We start from the raw sequence: 21,201 nt of genomic DNA on the forward strand, positions 1-21,201 counted from the left end.
AAAAAAGACATACGTCCATCAAGTTCAACCTATGCTAAATTTAGACAACAGATACTTTATCCCAGATCTATACTTACTTATTGATCCAGAGAATGGCAAACAAAAAACCATAGTGTCATATCATCCAATGATATATCATAAGGGGTATTTACCTGCCAATGTTTCCAGTCTCCCAAGTTCTTCTGGAGAGAAATTGCATCCTGCTCTGATTCTACCACCTTACATGATTTAGTATCATCAGTAAAGATGGAGACTTTGCTTTCGATGCCAACCTCTAGGTCATTAATAAATAAGTTAAAAAGCAGGGGTCCCAGTATCGATCCCTGAGGTACTCCACTCACAACTTTAGCCCAACCTGAAAAGTTCAATTTTTGTCAACTCTCGGTTGTCTATCCTTCAACTAGTTTTCAATTAGGTGCATATATTTTTACTGAGTCCAATTTGCTTTATTTTGAACACCAACATCTTGTGTGGCACCGTATCAAAAGCCTTTGCAAAATCTAAGTAGACCACATTAACTTCATTACCCTGGTCTAAATTCCTGCTTACCTCCTCAAAGAAACAAATAAGGTTGGTTTGGCATGATCTATACTTCATAAATCCATGTTGACTATTTCTAATAATTTTTTTTTCAATTATGTACTCTGAATATTATCCTGTATTAAACCTTCAAGTAGTTTCTCCACTATTGAAGTCAGACTTACAGGTTTGTAATTCCCCAGTTGTGAACTGGCTCCCATTTTAAATATAGGCACCACACCACATCTGCTTTACGCCAATCTTGTTGTACTGAGCCTTTGGAAATAGAGTCCTTGAATATTAAATATAATTGTTTGGCTATTACTGAACTTAACTCCTTGAGAACTCTTGGATGTACTGATGCAGCGGCCGTTATTCGAACAAATAACAGCGCCGATTTTGAGTTCTCTGCTGTTCCCCACGCAGCACGAATGCGGCCAATCGCCCCAGGCACCCGCGCTTATCCCAGGCACCCGCGCTTATCGCAGTTGTTTTGTTTGAATTCCATGGATTCTGTTTCTTTGTTTGCAATCAAATGGATGAATTGTAATGTGTACAGTATTGTGCTACTGTGCTACTGTGTCAATTTCATGTATTTAAAAGCCAAAACACTAAAATTAGTTTTTCTGAACTCGCCACGCTCACATCTTAGTGCAGGAAGGCTGGAATTCATCCTGCGGTTTCAAATCGGGATTCCGGTGTACATGACGCGTGAAGTGTTCGAATAACAGCCACTGCATCAGTATGCCATCGGGGTCAGGTGCCTTATTTACTTTAATTTTTTCAAACATCCTATGAACTTCTCCGTAGGTGGTATTAGTTGTTGCTTCGGAACCCCCTAAATAGGAGGGGGTGTATTTTGTTGGGGTAGAGGTGGCGGGTAAAGGGTACCTTCACTTGGGTAGGCTGTTAGTTATCCTGGGGGGGAGGAGGGGTAACGGGAGGATTTAACCCCTTAATTACATTAGCGTTTTTTAAGGCATTGCATGACAATTATTTACTACCGGCTAATGTAACTAATCCAGTTTGGTGTCTTCCCAGAACAGCTGAGGAAGTTAAGATGTGGTGAGAAACAGTCACCATATATGTTCTTCCCTTCGGTGATTTAAATGACCATATAGGAGGGGGAATGAAGGGAATACTATAGGACCATATACACTAATCTACATCATCATCACCAAGGGGAAGGAAATATATGGAGATTGCTTCTCACCACCTCTTAACTTCACCTTCTTCAGCTGTTCTGTGGAGACTTGCAGCTCCTCCAGACTGATTGGCCCGGGACATTAATGCTGTGTTTTATCCTCCCGGGCCCCAAACCATGCGTTTTTTTGTGTCACGAACGGGTCGAGAATTTTCACGTCGGTCTGTGGCACCGAAAACAGAAAGTCTGGACACATCTGTTGAACGCCTCAAAGACACATGTCACCTGTAAACTTTGTGAATCCCATCTAAGTCACTGAATAATCTGAATGACATCACTAGAGTCCTTTATATGGGTGACAGGGGACTCTGAGGAGGGAACCAATGGCTACAGAATGTAATTGACCTACAGTACTCAGTCAAATTTGTTGTTTTGGACCTAATTCCAGAGATTAAAGGTCTCATAGTCTCAACAAATCCTTATGCAATGTAGGCAAATGGCAGAAGATAATTTTTATGTATTTATATATATATATTTAAATGTAAAACGATAGCAGGTGGTAAACAATGTCCACTTGAACTACTTTCGAGCTAACAGGATAAAAAGTTGTTGGTACAGTATCTTATTAATTGGCACTGTTCACTTTGCCTATTCCACTAAATACATATAATAAGTCTCCCCAATACCTTAGATGTTCCATATCCTTAGAATTAAATTGTATTTTATCTATATGCTTTCTTCATAAATATGAGAAATTTAGTTCAATACTTTGGCCAAAATATTTTAAGCTGCAACCACGTCACAGTAACCCCATTTCAGTAGGTCCTACAATACCAATTTTATACTGTCATATGTATTTCTTCCACTGCATAGAGGGAGGAGGACACAAAATACTGCAACCAACAGCATATGCTACACTATTCTGTATGTGCAATGTATGAGATACATCCTAGACAGGATATACAGCCTTGGGGTGAAAGGATCTTCAAGTACTTCTTACTCTTCTATGGACTTGTGAGAACGGGAGTGCCATGATTATCCCTTATTAGTATAAAAAATAACATATACCAGTGAGTTGTACATTTGAAAGGTATCGGCTCGGATATTTTAGTACCCATTACACAGACAGATTTTGGTATGTGGATTGGATTTAGTCTAAAAAACTAGGGGAATCCATGGACCGGATTGAGACCAGTTTACCCATCTCTAGGCAGAAAAAGACATGTACGTTGGAAGTTAAAATTATAATGAATATTGGGAGAGAGTGGAGAAGATGGGGAGAGAGGGAAGAAAGTTCGCTCTTGCTACAGTCTATAAGATGGTGCCAGGGGTAAAGAGATAATGAACAAAACTACACTTGCCTAGACAGGTGAAAAAGGCCCCTATATAACTAGCACTCATTGGATAATTATGTAAATGTACGGAATAAAATGTAACCTTTATTGGTTTATGAAATAATATATTAAGTTAGGATGAACACCAAAACACAGACACACAACACTTAGGACAGCTAACAACATGAATAGTTAAAACAAGTATTAAACAACGCACCTCCAGATCAAAACACAGTGGTTGGGGTGGTATACATAGAGACTAATAGGGACTGGCAACTTAAATAAATTCTAATCCTAATGTAAAAGATGCCTCAGGGTGGTGAATATATATAGGTCCGGAAAGTATGGTGTGTATGTGTATTAAAGTAACAGCCTAACACCATCCAAACCACTCCTGATTAGATTGTCACTCAGAAAAATGTTGTAAGTAGGCTGCAAAAGAAAACAGTGAAGGGTGCGGTTTCAAGAAGCACCCCACTGATAGGTGGTAGTTATGTTCTAATACAGAACAAGAATGGTATTCCAGCCAAATATACTTGGTGCAGCCTGATAGGGTAAATACTTTAGGCTGAATATAGCCTGATTTATTGTATTCACATTCTATTCAGAAAAGGTGACAATTACAAATAGTCCTTGTGAGCAACGCAATAAAAAACTTAAGTAGTATCATACTCGGGTATTTTAGTACCAAATCCACAGGCGGATTTTGGTGTGTGGATTGGATTTAGTCTAAAAAACTAGGGGAAATCCACAGAGCAGATTGAGACCAGTTTGCCCATCTCTAGGCAGAAAAAGACATGTATGCTGCAAGTTAAAATAATACAATCAAACATCAAGAGTAATATTGAAACTTAATATACGGAATATAAATGTCATTGTTCTTTAGTGAGGTTTGTGAGGGCTTATTCATAACACAATCCATCAGGCATTTGAAATATACTGCTCTCTCACCGCTACATTAGAGTACATTATTATCTAACCTGCACAGAAGTAGGGGTTCTTCCTTGACCTAGGAGCCAGCATAAATGCCGAAATGCACATCTATTTGCCTTTCCAACCTCAGCTGCCTATTGCATTATACTATAGCTAGATCCAGATGTTTGTTTACAGAATACTTTTGTTACTATTTATCACTGATTTGTGTAGTGTCTAAATGGGTGTCACTGTTGATGTGGTTTCCAACCATTAACACATCAATTTATATATATATATATATATATATATATATATATATATATATATATATATATATATATATATATATATATATATATATATATACCACCACTACCATAGTTGGAGTACAAACCCAATGACACATGGGACCTATTATTGTTTCTCTCAACAAACATTACACTTCCCAGTGACACTCTTCTATGTTTTAAAAATATTAAATATGTATGTCTTCACATTGTTACTCATTTATTCATTTATTTTTATGTTTTGGGATTTATTTTAGTGATTAATTAAAAGTTAAATATTGATAGCCTATGGTGTGCACAACAAATGTCTAATTCACCTACACTAATCAATTATTAGATGTATTCACTAAGTTTGATTGCATTGAATCAGCGCAATCACAGCTCTATGTTACTATGCAACTGCCATGTATTAATATCAGAAGAAGAACGTTACAACGGTCAGGAGCAGCAGTCTGAGAAGCACAGAGTAAGAATAGAATTACATTTGTTTTGTTGCTTTTTGTGTCCTTCTGTGGTTACAGTTATTATCATCAAATCATCTGTACTGGCTTTTTTTGCATGACTTTCAGTGACACATCATTATATTATATTCTCCTATACTACACATTCTGCTTTAGCCCCAGCATAACCAGAGATCATCCCATTGATATTATGATGTGCTGTGTATTTAGCAGTGAGCTTCTCTTACCTGTTTGTAGTTTCCTTCTGATGCACGTACAGTATCTGGAGACTCCCGACATTGTCACTGACCGTTGTGACAGAAACCAGGGGATGGTAATAAATTCCGTATATAGGGCTCCCAGGATACTAGACAGTTTCTATCCTGTTTGGCCTGGGAGTGCAGCCTTATAATACATACACTCCATCCCACAGTTTGGCAAGCGCTGGAACTGAGGGATGAGAGATCCAGACCAGAGTTTGTCTGCTGCCTGATTTCTGTCACCTGTCATGCTAATTAGGAATCAGGTATGAAAGACTGATTTCCTGTTTGCTCTGGTCTCCCCACAAGAGCCAGGAGGCTGGAAGGCTGCTGAACTACAGAGGGGAGAAGCCTCTTCCCCAAACAGGTTCAATCTTTCTGTTCATTTGTGTAAGACTGCAAAAGTACCGTGTTTTGATGTTGGAAGTGGAAAAGCCACTTCCAACCCTGAGTCAGGGATATCTAAGTTAAGTTATCGCTCAGGTGAGCAGCTTTTGTTTTGATCTGTTTTCTGTTGTATGCACTGTGGCAGTCTCAGTGCCTGGGACTGAATAAACCAGGCATAGCCTGTTTAAAGGAACAGTACGTGACGCCTCATCATTTAACCTACCCTAAAAGACCGTGTTCTAAACAGTCCCGGACAAACGACGGAGCCCCGGAGTAAGCCGTTTGTCACATATGGTGGAGAATGCGGGCAGAGCACTAGGGGGTCTGCGGGTTGAAGAACTTTGAAAAAAAAAAAAAAAAAAAAAAAGTTTTTTTCATCCTCTGCAAACAAGATGGAAGACGTGGTGGGTGCGCTGGTACGCAATGTCGCTGCCCAGAAAGACGCGAATGAAACCCAGCAACAGCTGTTAATAGCCCAGCAAGAAACTAATGCAAACCAGCAGCAGACGAATGCAGCCCATCAACAGCTGCTAATAGCCCAGCAAGAGATTAATGCCAACCAGCAACAGGCGAATGCCAACCAGCAACAGGCGAATGCAAACCAGCAACAGACTATGTACCTAAATGTGTAAATTGTCATGAGAGGGGCCACACAGCAAAAATCTGCCCACTAAATGATGAGCCCATGCAATGCAACAGCGTGGAACCTTATTCGCTGTTGTCCCAATGTATGGGCCCTAGCCCAGAGGACCCCTTGAATAACCATCTGTGGGCATTTGTAAAGGTTAATGGTAAGAGGGTTCGGGCACTTCTTGACTCTGGGAGCATGGTCACACTAGTGTCCGAATACCTCTTGCCCATTAAGAAGAAACAGGGAAACAGTTCACAAAGAGTGGCAATTTGTTGTATACATGGGGATAATCATGAATATTCCACTGTTGATGTTTTTTTTGAAACAGAGTTTGGTTCTTTAGATTTCAAGGTGGGTATTGTACCCAAACTGGCACATGATGTGTTAATAGGGACCGACTTTCCCCATTTTCTAAAAATGTGGTCCCCCGCTCAGAATAGCGCCCAGAGTTCAATAGCGGACCATAACGAAGTATTAGAAGAAACAAATCCTTTCCCTTTTTCAGAAATGGAGGTTGACGAGGGCCCAAATAAGAAGCGGGAAAAGGAGGAGTGCTGTAAAATTCCCTTCCCCATCACTACTTTGGTAGGGAATACCCCAAATCAAGATGTTGAGCAGACACTTACCACCCCAGAACCGGATAAGAACCTCGCTGACCTAGAGGTCAGTCCTGGGAGTTTTAAGAAGGCCCAGTGGGAGGACCCCACATTAGCGGTAGCAAGGGGAAATATACGGGACCAGAATAGTACTCCTGGCCAACCAGATAGGTCACTTGCTTACCCCTACTTCGAGGTAGAGAACGACCTAGTATATCGGGTTGATAAAAGGAAATCAGTTACAACTAAACAATTGTTGGTACCACGGACATTCCGTAACGTAGTATTACACCTCGCACATAGTCATCCATTGGGGGGACACCTAGGGGTGGAAAAGACAAAAGAAAAGGTTCTCCGAAGCTTCTATTGGCCTGGGGTTCTGGCAGAAATTACGAATTATTGTTCCTCATGCCCAGAATGTCAGATCACCGCCCCGTTCAAGGCGTACCGCAGCCCATTGGTACCCCTTCCCATAATAGAGGTACCATTTGACCGGATTGCTATGGATCTAGTAGGACCCCTAATAAAGTCTGCTAGGGGACATCAGCATATATTGGTAATATTAGATTATGCCACCCGATATCCGGAGGCAGTTCCCCTACGTAGCACCTCAGCTAAAAACATAGCAAAAGAGTTAGTAGTTCTGTTTTCCCGGGTCGGGATTCCTAAAGAGATTCTATCTGACCAGGGAACACCATTTATGTCCCAAGTAACGAAAGAGCTATGTAAACTCCTAAAAATCAAGCATCTCAGAACCTCAGTCTATCATCCACAAACAGATGGTTTAGTGGAAAGGTTCAATAAAACCTTAAAGAGCATGTTACGGCGGGCGGTTGATAAAGATGGGAAAAACTGGGATTGTTTGTTACCGTACCTGTTATTTGCCATTAGGGAAGTTCCCCAATCATCCACTGGCTTCTCCCCGTTTGAACTATTGTATGGCCGACACCCAAGGGGCTTACTGGATATAGCCAAAGAGACTTGGGAACACGAGGTTACCCCTTACAGAAGTGTAATAGAGCATGTTGCCCAGATGCAGGACCGCATTGCTGCAGTCCTACCCATAGTGAGGGAACACATGGAGAAAGCTCAAGAAGCACAGAGGAATACATATAATAAGGGTGCTAGGGTCAGAATTTTTTCTCCAGGTGATAGGGTACTAGTTCTGGTTCCCACCGTGGAGAGTAAATTCCTTGCTAAATGGCATGGGCCATATGAGGTCTTGGAAAGAGTGGGAGAAGTAAATTATAAGGTAAGACAGCCAGGTAGGAGGAAACCTGAGCAAATTTACCATATAAACCTACTCAAGCCCTGGAAAGATAGAGAAGTCTTGTTAACCCTAGTACCCCCAGGTCCGTCAGAGAATCAAGAAACTGACCCAGAGGTTAGCATAGCTGAAACCCTGTCTGTTCATCAGAAACGAGAGGTTCAGAATTTAGTGAAAAGAAACAAAGAAATCTTCTCTATACGGCCAGGTAGAACTAGCGTAATTGAACATGACCTAGTCTCTGAACCGGGGGTCCGAGTTAACCTTAAACCGTACCGAATCCCAGAGGCCAAAAGAAAGGCTATAAGTTTAGAGGTTAAAAAAATGCTAAAACTAGGTGTAATTGAGGAATCCCAAAGTGGGTGGAACAGCCCTATAGTCTTAGTCCCAAAGCCAGATGGTACAACAAGGTTTTGTAATGACTACCGGAAACTAAACGCGGTGTCAAAATTTGATACTTATCCTATGCCCAGGGTAGATGAACTTGTAGAGAGACTGGGCAAAGCCCGATATCTCACAACCCTAGACCTAACAAAAGGGTACTGGCAGGTTCCCCTCACAGAAAGGGCAAAAGAAAAGACAGCCTTCTCAACCCCAGACGGCCTCTTTCAGTATAAGGTGTTGCCTTTTGGCTTACATGGAGCTCCCGCCACATTCCAAAGAATGATGGATAAAATTTTAAAACCACATGCTCGGTATGCTGCCGCCTACCTGGATGATGTGGTAATCCATAGTGAAGATTGGCAATCCCACCTTCCAAAGGTCCAAGCTGTGCTTGACGCAGTCCGGTCTGCTGGACTAACTGCTAACCCCGCTAAATGCACTATTGGTCTGGAGGAGGCCAAGTATCTGGGATATTCTATTGGCAGAGGTTTACTCAAACCCCAAACACTCAAAGTGGAGGCGATACAAAATTGGCCAAGGCCAGTTACAAAAAAACAAGTAAGGACCTTTTTGGGGTTAATTGGGTACTATAGAAGGTTTATTCCCAATTTTGCAACTAAGGCAACCCCACTAACTGACCTCACAAAAGCAAGAGGACCGCTAATGGTAAAGTGGTCCCCCGAAACCGAACAGGCCTTTAGAAGCCTGAAAGAAGCTCTCTGTGCCCAACCAGTGTTGGTCACACCTGACTTCTCCAAAGAGTTCGTAGTCCAAACCGACGCATCTGAGGTAGGGCTGGGGGCGGTACTCTCCCAGGAGTCTCAAGGTGAGGAGCACCCCATCCTTTATTTAAGTAGGAAACTAAATCCCCAGGAGAAAAATTACTCCATAGTAGAGAAAGAGTGTCTCGCAATAAAGTGGGCTGTAGAGACGCTCAAATACTACCTGTTGGGGAGAAAATTCCGGTTGGTCACAGATCATGCACCCCTTACCTGGATGTGTCAAAACAGGGAAAAGAATGCTAGAGTGACCAGGTGGTTCCTAAGCCTACAACCCTTTAAATTTTCTGTGGAACACAGGTCAGGGCACAAACATGGCAATGCTGACGGGTTGTCAAGGATGCACTCCCTAATATCCATGGTCGCTCATCCCTCGAGGTCTGAGCTGGGGGGGAGGATATGTGACAGAAACCAGGGGATGGTAATAAATTCCGTATATAGGGCTCCCAGGATACTAGACAGTTTCTATCCTGTTTGGCCTGGGAGTGCAGCCTTATAATACATACACTCCATCCCACAGTTTGGCAAGCGCTGGAACTGAGGGATGAGAGATCCAGACCAGAGTTTGTCTGCTGCCTGATTTCTGTCACCTGTCATGCTAATTAGGAATCAGGTATGAAAGACTGATTTCCTGTTTGCTCTGGTCTCCCCACAAGAGCCAGGAGGCTGGAAGGCTGCTGAACTACAGAGGGGAGAAGCCTCTTCCCCAAACAGGTTCAATCTTTCTGTTCATTTGTGTAAGACTGCAAAAGTACCGTGTTTTGATGTTGGAAGTGGAAAAGCCACTTCCAACCCTGAGTCAGGGATATCTAAGTTAAGTTATCGCTCAGGTGAGCAGCTTTTGTTTTGATCTGTTTTCTGTTGTATGCACTGTGGCAGTCTCAGTGCCTGGGACTGAATAAACCAGGCATAGCCTGTTTAAAGGAACAGTACGTGACGCCTCATCATTTAACCTACCCTAAAAGACCGTGTTCTAAACAGTCCCGGACAAACGACGGAGCCCCGGAGTAAGCCGTTTGTCACACCGTCTAAATGTTGATCTCAGCAGACTCTCTTTATAGAAACCTCATTGCTATGGCACCTGATGTTTCTACTTGTTTATCTGTCCGGAGCCCTGAGAATAGTCCTTAGATGTTGTTGATAATTACAGGAGATAAAATTTACTTTTGTAATAATGATGATTCGACGTATCTGTATTTTTGGAGAACAAACCACTTGGTGATGTGAGGTATTTGCTGGGTCTGCTGAGGATAAATTATCACAGACAGGTAATAAAGACTGGAACATTTAAAAATAATCTAGTACAGATTTTTAACAATACAGTCACTTAACGGTTTAGGATGGGGCTCAAAGTTCTCTTAGAAACAGTTTTCAGTCTTATCTTTTCTGTGGAAGGATAGCCCTTTTTAGTAGTCTAAAGCTTATTAAAAAAAGGGGAAAATAAAGTAGCAATTCATGTTTGTTCCATTTCTACCACGCCACTATGCAATTCCCTTCATTGGCTTTCCGTATCCTCTAGACTCAAATTGCAATCCCAAGTTCTGACCAACAAAGCTCTCAACGATGCTGCCCCCCTTTACATCTCATCCCTCATCCCAAAATATATCTCTAAACGTCCCAACATTCTGTAAATGACATCCACCTTTCCTCCTGCCTTATTACGTCCTCTTAATCTCGCCTACAAGACTTCTCCTATGCTGCACCCTTTCTCTGGAATTCCCTATATCGCACATCACAACTCTCTCCCAAAATTCCCTGAAAACTCACCTTTTCAAGAAAGCCTCTCTGGCTTACATCGAATATCTCCCCCTCCTCCCCCCCCTTCACACACCACGCTAGGGCCGGAGACAGATTTTACGAGACCCAGGACTACAATTTCCACTGGGCCTCCCTAATAGGGGGCTGTGCAATGACACCCCTCTATTTCTCATACCTCCACCTCTCCCCATCCATCTCCTTAAGCCTCACATATACCCCTCTCATCCACCTCCTTTACCCTCAACCTCTCATCATCCCTCCAACTCATCCTCCTTCCCACAATGCCACCATCCTCCCACTCCCGTCATGTATTACAGCTGCGGCCCCGTTTATCCTAATGCGGCCGTAGCCGCGTCACTCTGATAACCGCAGCCAGATGTGGTATATTTTCTTTTTTTCCCGGAGCGGTTCCCGGCATGTTAGCGCTCGGATTTTTAGCGCTGTATGCTATACTGCAATACTGTCTAAAAACACAAGTGGGCATTTGTGAGCTGTTGTCTTAAAAGTCTAATAGCAATTCAACCTACAGTACAGCCGTACATTTTCTGCAAGTCTACTGCTGCGGCCGAGTTTATTCGAGCATTTGCCCGTTCTCGGCCGCAGCAGTAACCTGGCGCGCGCCGGAGGGTGCCGGGCGCGCGCCGAACAGCGGAGGAGCGCCCTCCGATCGGGGCGCTCTCCCTCCCGCTGCCGGGTCCGCCGGGTCCCCCGGAACCCCCTGCCACTGTCCCCCACATCGTGGGACACCAGGGCTCCCTCGGGGAGCCCTGGACGCGCGTGCACGGGGCACAGGCACCCGATGACGCGTGACCGCGCATCGGTGATGCGCGGCACGCTGAGGGAGTGCGGCTAGCACGCCGGGGCATCCCCCGGCTTGCGGTGCTAGCCGTGCTCGGATAAAACGTGTCGGTAGTGTATGTGTGTGCGTGCAGTAATTGTAAAATGGAAGATTTACAGTATACAGTATTACAAAAATATAACGTTGCGTCTTCTTCGAATATAAAATTATCACATTTCTATATGTACTGTATTATTTTGTAATCAATACTTTTACTTCTTTTCATACTGTTTTTATATTATGCATGTACTGTACAGTACTGTATGTCTCATTTGAACATTGTTGAAACGCAAAGGCGTGTTACAGTATAACATTTCGGCGCATACAGCGCTCTCCCTCTCGCCCCCGCACACACAGAAGGCTAAAGTACTATTTCAGCTTCTTATCTACATTACACCTCTTCCACACCATTCCTTGGAATGGATGGCTTTCTGGCTTCAACCTTCCCGAACATGTCATGACATTCCTGCGTGTGTAATGTACAGAGCCTGGTGTCACATTACTACGCATGCGTGTATAACTTCACATTCATTTAGAAGTTCAAGTCTGAAAAAAATAAATGATTCTTGATATTCTGAGATTCAATCGGTACTGTAGTTTTTTAATGTGACACTAGTCATGCACATGCTTTATATGATTTTTATTTATTTGGGGGTGTGGGGATCAAAACATTATGATTACCTGTTGAAAATATTTCTTTGAACTACAGTACAGGTAATCCTTCATGCAGCTTTACCCTCCTCCCCCCCCCCCCGCACACACACACAAGGCTCAAGGATTTCAACTTCTTATCGACACCTCTCACAGACCATTCATTTTCAAATGGTTGACTTTGTGGTTTTAATCGTCCCTAGCTTGGTGTCACATCTCTGCGCCTGCGTGTAATCCTCTTTGGGAAAGGACCAAATTGATTATTAATGCGCATGCGTGTATAACTTCACATTCATTTTTAAGTTAAGTCTGGAAAAAATAAATAAAAAATTAGTTTTTGTTTTTTTTTCCGTTTCCAGACGTGCCTGCATAAAAATTCTTGATTTTCTGATATTCAATCAGTACTGTAGCTTTTTAATGCACATGCTTTATGTGATTTTTATTTATTTGGGGGTGTGGGGATCAAAACATAATGGTGGCCTGTTGAAAATATTTATTTGAACTACAGTACAGGCAATCCTTCATGCAGCTTTACCCCCCTCCTTCCCGCACACACAAGGTTCAAGGATTTCAACTTCTTATCGACACCTCTCACAGACCATTCATTTTCAAATGGTTGGCTTTGTGGTTTTAATCGTCCCAAGCCTGGTGTCACATCTCTGCGCCTGCGTGTAATCCTCTTTGGGACCACTCACAAACCATTCAAACAGTATGACTCATCCATCCACCCCCCCCCCCAACCCTTTGAGGCTTTGTTTACGGTAACGCATGCACACTTGTGATAAACCCTTCTCGAATTTAATATGTTTATCTGATTAGCCCTTCTTGGCAACTACAGAAACTTGTGTAGACTTGTGATGTTTACAACGTACTAAGCACTTCACACACAAACACAAAGCCTTCTTTAAGAATCCCCCCCCCCCCACACACACACACATTTAAAGTGAATTTAAAGTTAAAGGAAAAAAAAAGAGATTTATAAAAACCATAATTTGAACCATGTTTTTGATAAATTACCAATTTTTGTCATTCTTTCTTTTTCTTTGGGGGGGGGGGAGGGTTGTGGTTTCAATGATTATGATTATCGTGAATGTAATGAAATATTTATTTTATCAGGAATAAAAAATACAAATAATCATGAATAATACAAAATTCAGTCTTTATCTTCTTTGTACACGTACTGTAGCTCTTCTGTCCGTTGAAAATTGAGGGCCGGTGGATAATCATGGAAGAATGAAAAATACAAATTATCATGAATAATGCACATTTATAATAATAAAACAGTAATACAATTTTTTAGTCTTTCTCTTATTCGTCATGGCCACATTGCATTCTGTAGCTCATTGAGAGAGGGGGGGGGGGGGGGGTTTGTGTAAATCATGACTGTACTGTAGATACACTATACACACAGTTCACACAATTTAAACAGGATACTCCCCTCCCCCCACCTGTCCTTTTTTAGTTCAGCTCTCTCTGAAAAGGAAAGAAAAAATTAGTGCAGTTATGTGCATTCTGTATAATGGCATTGTGTACAGTATAACTACTCCATATTGGACTATGCATTTACTACTGTCAAACTACTGTATACTGGAACTACTGTAAAACTACTGTAAAATATTTTGTAACAGGATTGGTAGTGCAGCTCTCTCTGAAATGAAAAAAATAGTGCAGTTAAGTGCATTGTAAGGAATCTGTTCCTGGGTTTGGTGGAAACCCTTTCCTTACAGAACTGTGCTGCTTCCAGACAACCTCCCCTCACATCCACTTGTGCTGGCAATTACTGCAGCCCTTCCTTGGTGCTCTCTCATTGGAGGAATGCCCTCACACCTCTCTCCTGGGATTTGCCCGCTGGCCTTCTTATATTGCTCTCTTACATTGCCTCAGTGCCGAGCAAAAACCTTAGTCATAAGATGTAACTATGTTTGCCACAAACACCTGTTTGGCCATCCTGTCCATGTTTCCATGTTTCCATGTTCCTAGTTCCTGTTTCCTAGTTCCTGGTTCCTGGGGCCTGCTGTGTATCTCTATTGCAGAGGCCGTGTCCTGGTTCCAGTGCTGAAGCGGTGGATTCCCAGTGTATTGTTCAGCTTTCTGTTCCTTGAGGCCAGCTGCTTTTCCCATAGCAGAGGCCTGCCTTTTGAGTCCTGAGGCCTGCTGCTCTCCCCTTGCAGAGGCCCGTTCTGGACTCCTGCGCTGAATCATTGGTCTGCCAGTGCTGCCCTGAGGTGTGCCGAGCCCGGTCTGCCCTCTCACTTTGCAGTTACCAGTACCATGGGTCATTCCCGCGCCTCACGCAGAGGCCACTCCTGCGCTGCTGCTACTCTTTTGCTGATACGGAGCACACCTGACTTCTCATTGCCGAACCCCTGCTTGGATATCAATGCTGCTACTGTCTCCAATCCTGAACCTGCTATGAACGACTATGAACTGCACAATCATGAACCGGCTGCGCGGCCTAAGGTCGGTGTGTTCACATCCCCACCTCAGCCCCGCGGTCCGGTCCCATTTTGTGGCGAGCATGACTGTTACCGTATGATCGGACCCACAAACTCGGACCGCCCAGTGGTGAAGGTGTGAATGTTTCTGTCGGAAATACTATCTGCAGACCGGTTCCTGTTTGAAATGATGCCCCCGCCTGAAATCCCGTCCCTGTTTGGAGGTCTAACTTTGTCTGAAAGACTGCTCCATAAGGAACTCCTTATTAGGGCATAGCACCTCAGGGAAATAAAACAGACCCTGCTCTCATGTGTCCCTTCTCCTGGTTCACCTGTTACCTGGGACAATGTGAATTCTGTGCAACTGGTGCGGGCTTAAGATTCGCTCCATGAACTGTCCCTAGCGTTTGATGAGTACATAAAAGAACATGAACCTCTCCTCGCCAACTACGCTGTTACTGGACTGTTCCCCTGCGCTGCTAGTCCTGTTACAAAACCCTTGGGGGTACCCCCTTCTCCTGGAAATTACAAAACTGATTTTGTTCCTCTTAAGCCAATAGGAGAATTTGCCAAGGTCCCTGCTACTGACTCCACCTCCCTTTCCTCTGACCCTCTGTCACTGCCTCCTAAGGAAGAAGCTCCCATCTCCTAGCCCTGATTCAACCTCCCTGTGTTTAGACCCCGAGCTTATGCCTGCTTTATCCCCTGCTAGTCAGCTCTGCGAGGCTTCCATTGTAAATTCCTGTATTGCACAAGCTGATGTTACTCTTTTAGTATCAGAGTATGGACCCTTTTTGCCTTCACTTTCTAAATCAGAATTCCTGCACTCAGACTCTCCTGCACTGCCTGCTTTAACCCCTGCTAATGAAACCATTGAGCCTTTCTCTGTGTATTCTTGTAATTCCCATGCCAATGTTAAGTGTCCAGTAACAGAAGATGAACCTTCTATGCGCCCAGTTCCAAAGTCAGATCCCCTTTTCTCTGACTCTCTGACATTGCCTGCGTTAACCCCTGTTAGTTCTCTACCCTTGGGGTTAAAAGCAGACATTGAACATCTTGCGTCCTCGGAGGTTCTAGTTGCTATTTCTCTAGCTACCACTTAAGCGGTCCGCGTACCTGCCTCTGTTTCCTTAGTGAAGTCGGAGTCTTCCCTGCCTGCAGTGGAGGATCAGGTTTCTATTTCAAAGTACCCTTATACTCTTTTAAACCCTCAAGTATCTCTCACTGCATTTAAGAATCTCCAGCACACCCGGTGTTAACCTCTGCTACTGCTCAAATTCCTGAAGTTAAAACTGGTCACCCTGTCTCTGTCCCCCCAGTATTATGTGATACTCCTACCACCAATGAGTTTCCTCCTGTGTCTCAGACTGTTGCTATTCCTGTCCTGGACTCTGAGTCAGTCTCCTTAGAACCCTTTACAGTGATTAGCTTCCCCTTTACTGCCCCTCAGGCTATCACTTCAGAAATCAGCTTACCTGCTGCTGATTCCTTAGTACACTCTGACTCTTTCCTTATTACTTCCAAGTTTTATCCAGCACTTCCTGTGTTAACCTGCACCACTACTCTCACTGCTGATTTAAAGCCAGGCTTCCTGTCCCCCGACTCCCCTGTAGTCTGTGAGGCGCCTATCACCTTTGCTAAAGCTCCTGTTTTACATGCTGTCTACCCTGCCATGCCTGTAATACCTGCAGTTTCGTTAATTGATTCCAAGATCCTTGCCACAGAGTCTCCCATAGAGCCTGTTGCACCCACTATGGATTCTCAAAGACCCACGTCTGTAACAAGCGCAATTTCCCCTGATTCCATAGAAGTACCTTGTTCAGTTCCTGCTGTTTCTCAACCCCCCACTTCAGAGACAACCACAATGCCCTCTGATTCAACTGACACATCTAGACTGGCCCTTGCTGTTTCACAGATACCCACTTCAGAGGCTAGCGCAAAGCCTTCTGACTCAATCAAAATAACTAGTTTGGCTCTTGCTGTTTCTCTGATACTTACTTCAGAGACAAGCACAACGTCCTCTGAGTCAATCGAAGAACTTACTCCAGTTCCTGCTGCTACTCAAATACTCACTTCAGTGACCGTTGTACCTTTTTCGTCCCCTATGCCCTGCCTAGGGTAACCGCCCCTGTCTCTCAGCCATTCATTTCTGGAACAAACATACTCCGCACTGTTCAGCACGTCCTGTTATAACCATGGAAGAACCAAAGATTCCCACAGTAAAGCATCTTCCCTCCCTCCCTCCCTATCAGACAGTGCTGCCCTGTGGTGTGCCTAGCCCGGTCTGCCCTCTCCCTTTGCAGTTACCTGTACCATGGGCCGTTCCCGTGCCTCATGCAGAGGCCACTCTGAGATCCTTAGAAATCTTTTTAACAGGCATTGCTGCGTGTAGAAAGAAATTCAAGCACAAGAATGTATATACGATGTTTAGTCGATGTGAAATCAATGTGCAGTGAATCCAAAAATTTGATGGTGTATTTATACTTTAATGACTCACATTAGAGTACGCCCACTTTTAACACCTGCACCTCGTCGCCATGCATAAAAGGTGACCCACATTGCATAGCCTCCCACTCTATGATCTGTATTTGAACTTGCCCTTGTCCAGATACTGCATTGTGCCATCTGCTTCCATGGATCAACCCCGATTCTATGGACGCAAGAACCTACTCTCTTATGCCGTGCCTGTTGTGCAGTAAAAGTGAAAAGGCGGAAGCCATTTCCAAGCCAATGCCAAAGAAAAAGGCTAAGGCTAATAAAGAAAACCTTCTGATGACTCCAAAGGCAAGGGTTTTAAGAAGCCTTATTATGTCAAGAAGAAATTCGCTGATGTAGACACAAAGCAAAACAAATGGAAGCCAACCCATCAAACTCACAGGTCACCTCCTTCATCACTCCTTGACGACGATGCTGCCGCTGCTCTCCCGGAAATCCACAGGTCAAATTCTCCATAACTCTTCTACGACGTTGCTGCTTCTCTAAAGTGAACCCCATTCTCCTCCTCCTATCTAATCAGCTAAGACCAGCTGAACAAGAATTGTAAAACATACAGGACAGCTGCAAGTTCATATTGAACCCCCAAAATAACCACAACATATATATATATATATATATATATATATATATATATATATATATATATATATATATATATATATATATTATATATATATATATATATATATATATATATATAATAAGCATATAAGTGTCACAGAGGAGTGCTACTGAGCATGGAAATATATATTTAAAACCAGTATGTTTTACAATTCTTGTTCAGCTGGTCTTTGCTGATTAGAAAGGAGGGTGGCTCTTGCTATCTTGTTGAAGCTCACCCCCTCCCACATTTAATAGATATCTATACATATATATTTAGGCACTGTACCGTGTATAAGTTTCACTGGATGTGCACTGAGCTTTGTCTGTGTTTCATGTTCTGTCTCTGGTTTTAAATATATTGCCATGCTCAGTAGCACTCCTCTGTGACACTTATATGCTTATATATATGTTGTGGTTATTTTGGGGGTTCAATATGAGCTTGCAGGTGTCCTGTATGTTTTACAATTCTTGTTCAGCTGGTCTTAGCTGACTGGAAAGGAGGGTGGCTCTTCCTATCTTGTTGAAGCTCACCCCCTCCCACATTTAAATGGTTAAAAGCTCACTCCATAGCATCTCCCACTCTCAAGGGAACTTGCTTGCTTGCAGTATGATTGTGACAAATCTAATACAGAGTGCTTTTCCTGGTAATGTACAGGTTAATAAAAGCTTCAATTAGACTTAGAACTATGCAACTCATTTTGACAGATTTATTATAAATCATTAGTCCATGGTAATGCACAGGTTATTAAGAATTTATATTAGTGTTATGGACCCTTGAGATGTGGTCTGCCGTGTAGTGGCTCAGGGGCTTACAACACTTTGGCCAAAATGTTAAACTAAAAGACCATTTTATTTAATAGATATCTATACATATATATTTAGGCACTGTACCGTGTATACGTTTCACTGCATGTGCACTGAGCTCTGTCTGTGTTTCATGTTCTGTCTCTGGTTTAAAATAAACTGAATTGTGCACATGTTAACTGGAACGTAGACAGATTATAGATTCCATTCTCTTTCAGAATCTCCTCTGTGATTTCAACTTTTTCTGTTTGGTTACATTTTTCCCTTTACCTCTCCTCCCGCTGGGACATCCTTGTTCTCCCCCCTCTTAGCCATGGTAGAGCATCTGGAGACTGGATCAAAAACCTCAAAAAATATTTGCCCATCTCTACTTACTAATTAGCCTATAACACAACCAATATGTACACACATTTTACATTTCTTACACTGTTTCATGTGATCTTCACAGTTATGCCTTCCAGTCTAAATTTGCATTACCAGTGCACATATATCTAATTATGAACCAGTATTGAAAATCAGAATAGAATATTTTGTGGCTTTATTGCAGCTCTAGTATACTGTGTGTTTAGAAGTGAGATTGCACTATTATAGCAACTTGTAGAAACAACACAATGATGAAGCACAGTAGCTCAGAAAGAAGGAATATCCCAAGTGAGAGTGATTTAGAGAGATGTTGAACAGGTGGAAGAAGAGGTTGCCAGATGCTCCACTGTTTAGGATGAAATAGCACAAATTAAAGTTATGCAGGTTTCAATCAGCTATTATTGTAGCCCAGCCAGTAGACTCCATAAATGAACTTGTACTCCTAGATTACAGAACTGAGGTTGTTTAAGTAGAAAGACTTGTAGAAAGTGAACAATTGTAAGGGATTCATAGCAGAGAAATTCCCCCATAGACCCCAATTTTTTCAAGCTCCTTCACCTTGAATCAGAGTTATGTCCCATTCGGATGCACTAACCCATAGCAGAGTTTGATGAATCTGGAGGCTATTAGGCTATGTATCATACTGATGATAAATACAGGCATTTACACAGCGCAATAATTTCCTTGTGTCAGTATCCAGTACTTAAACTAATAGTTGCAAAGGATAATGCCACTTCAGGCCTCGTGCATTTAATCAGTATGAAGAAAATGAGAGAAATTCAATTTTTAATGCAGTAATACAAATATTGTCTTTTGTATGTTATTGATATGAATGATTAAGTCCCTTTAATTTTTGAGTAATGGCCAGAACCCCTCTAGTTGATATTTGAGTTTTTTAGGTCTGTGTTTGACAGAAAAAATGTACAAATACTTTTTGCCTGCAAATAGAAAGTCATAATATCATCTACAGCCGGGGTGCGCAAAGTTTCCTACATGCGCCCCTGTCTCCTCTCCCCTCCGGCTCGCACCCCCCTCCCCTCCCTGCACAGCTCCGGCATCAAATGACATAGCGGGGTCACGGGATGTCACGTCCGCTGCGTCATTTGACGCCGGGTGGCAATGGAGACGCGTCGCTGGAAGGAAGGTAAGTAAAAAGTGATAGAGGCCTCGCGTGATCCCTGGCATTTATATTAAGTGCTTTCGGGGAAGCACGGGGCCTCTGTAACAGCCAGACCCCTCCCCACCGGAAAATCTTGCGCCCCCCCCCCCCCGTGGGGCACGCCCCCCACTTTGCGCTCCCCTGATCTACAGTACCAATGATGTTGCATATATCTGTTAGCTGCAGAAGCCATCCTGGTCCTTCTGTCATATTGTGTCCAACGGAAAACTATTCTTACCTTGTGAGAATAAATGCTAATATCTCAGAAACAGGGTGTCTACAGAGGTTAGGGGGATGCGGATCATCTCTGAAAGATAATTGCAAGAGCAATTTCCTCGCTCCAAAAAATCGCGACATGTGGACTGTTTATTTAATACAGAAAAATGTATACTTGCTCTGAATTCCTGTTGTTGGGAAAAATAGCTATATATTTTCAGTGGTGCATTGCATCTCTGTGGAGGGATCCCCTCAAACCACCACAATTTCCAACAATAAAAAATAAAGCAGATGTAGTCATATTTGTGATGTCCAAAAAGGTCCTTTGACCATTTATTAGTATACAAGAAGACAAGCAATAGAACAACATCTCAGGGTAAAAATAATTCAACCTTTTTCAGGTGTACAAAGATCAAACGTGCAAGATCAGTGTTTAAATACAGCTATACATTTCCCACAATCCAGTTCTAATTTGTACAGATAATGTTAATTATCTGATGTCATTAATCAAATCCCTTTAAGTGACATCATTCATCTCAAAATCCAAACTGGATTAGCCCTTTTGCTTTTGGAGTGCATTGCACAGGGCCGCTCCTTTTTTTCCTATGGTCGCGTTTATTGGTTCAGTCTGTCAGTATTGCAGTGAGGCTTCAGATGCCCTGTCTTTGTACTGATAGGAAGTGCAGCCAGCTCCAACAGCAGCTGTGTGACGTCACTGTAATGGCTGCACAGTGCAGAGAGACTCTGATCAGGGGCACATGTGTATCCACAGGGACAATTTAAACCTCCTTGGATGGACATTATGATTAAGCCTGATGAAGGGGTCAGGAGGCCTTGAAACATACTGTTTAACAGTGTTTGGGGGCTATGCACTAAGCTCCGATAAGTCACTTTTAGAGCGCAAAGTGCTCATCGATCGGGCTTTTTGGCTCAAC

This window comes from Ascaphus truei, unplaced genomic scaffold (genome assembly GCF_040206685.1).
Source record: "Ascaphus truei isolate aAscTru1 unplaced genomic scaffold, aAscTru1.hap1 HAP1_SCAFFOLD_681, whole genome shotgun sequence".
In the NCBI taxonomy this organism is placed as follows: domain Eukaryota; kingdom Metazoa; phylum Chordata; class Amphibia; order Anura; family Ascaphidae; genus Ascaphus; species Ascaphus truei.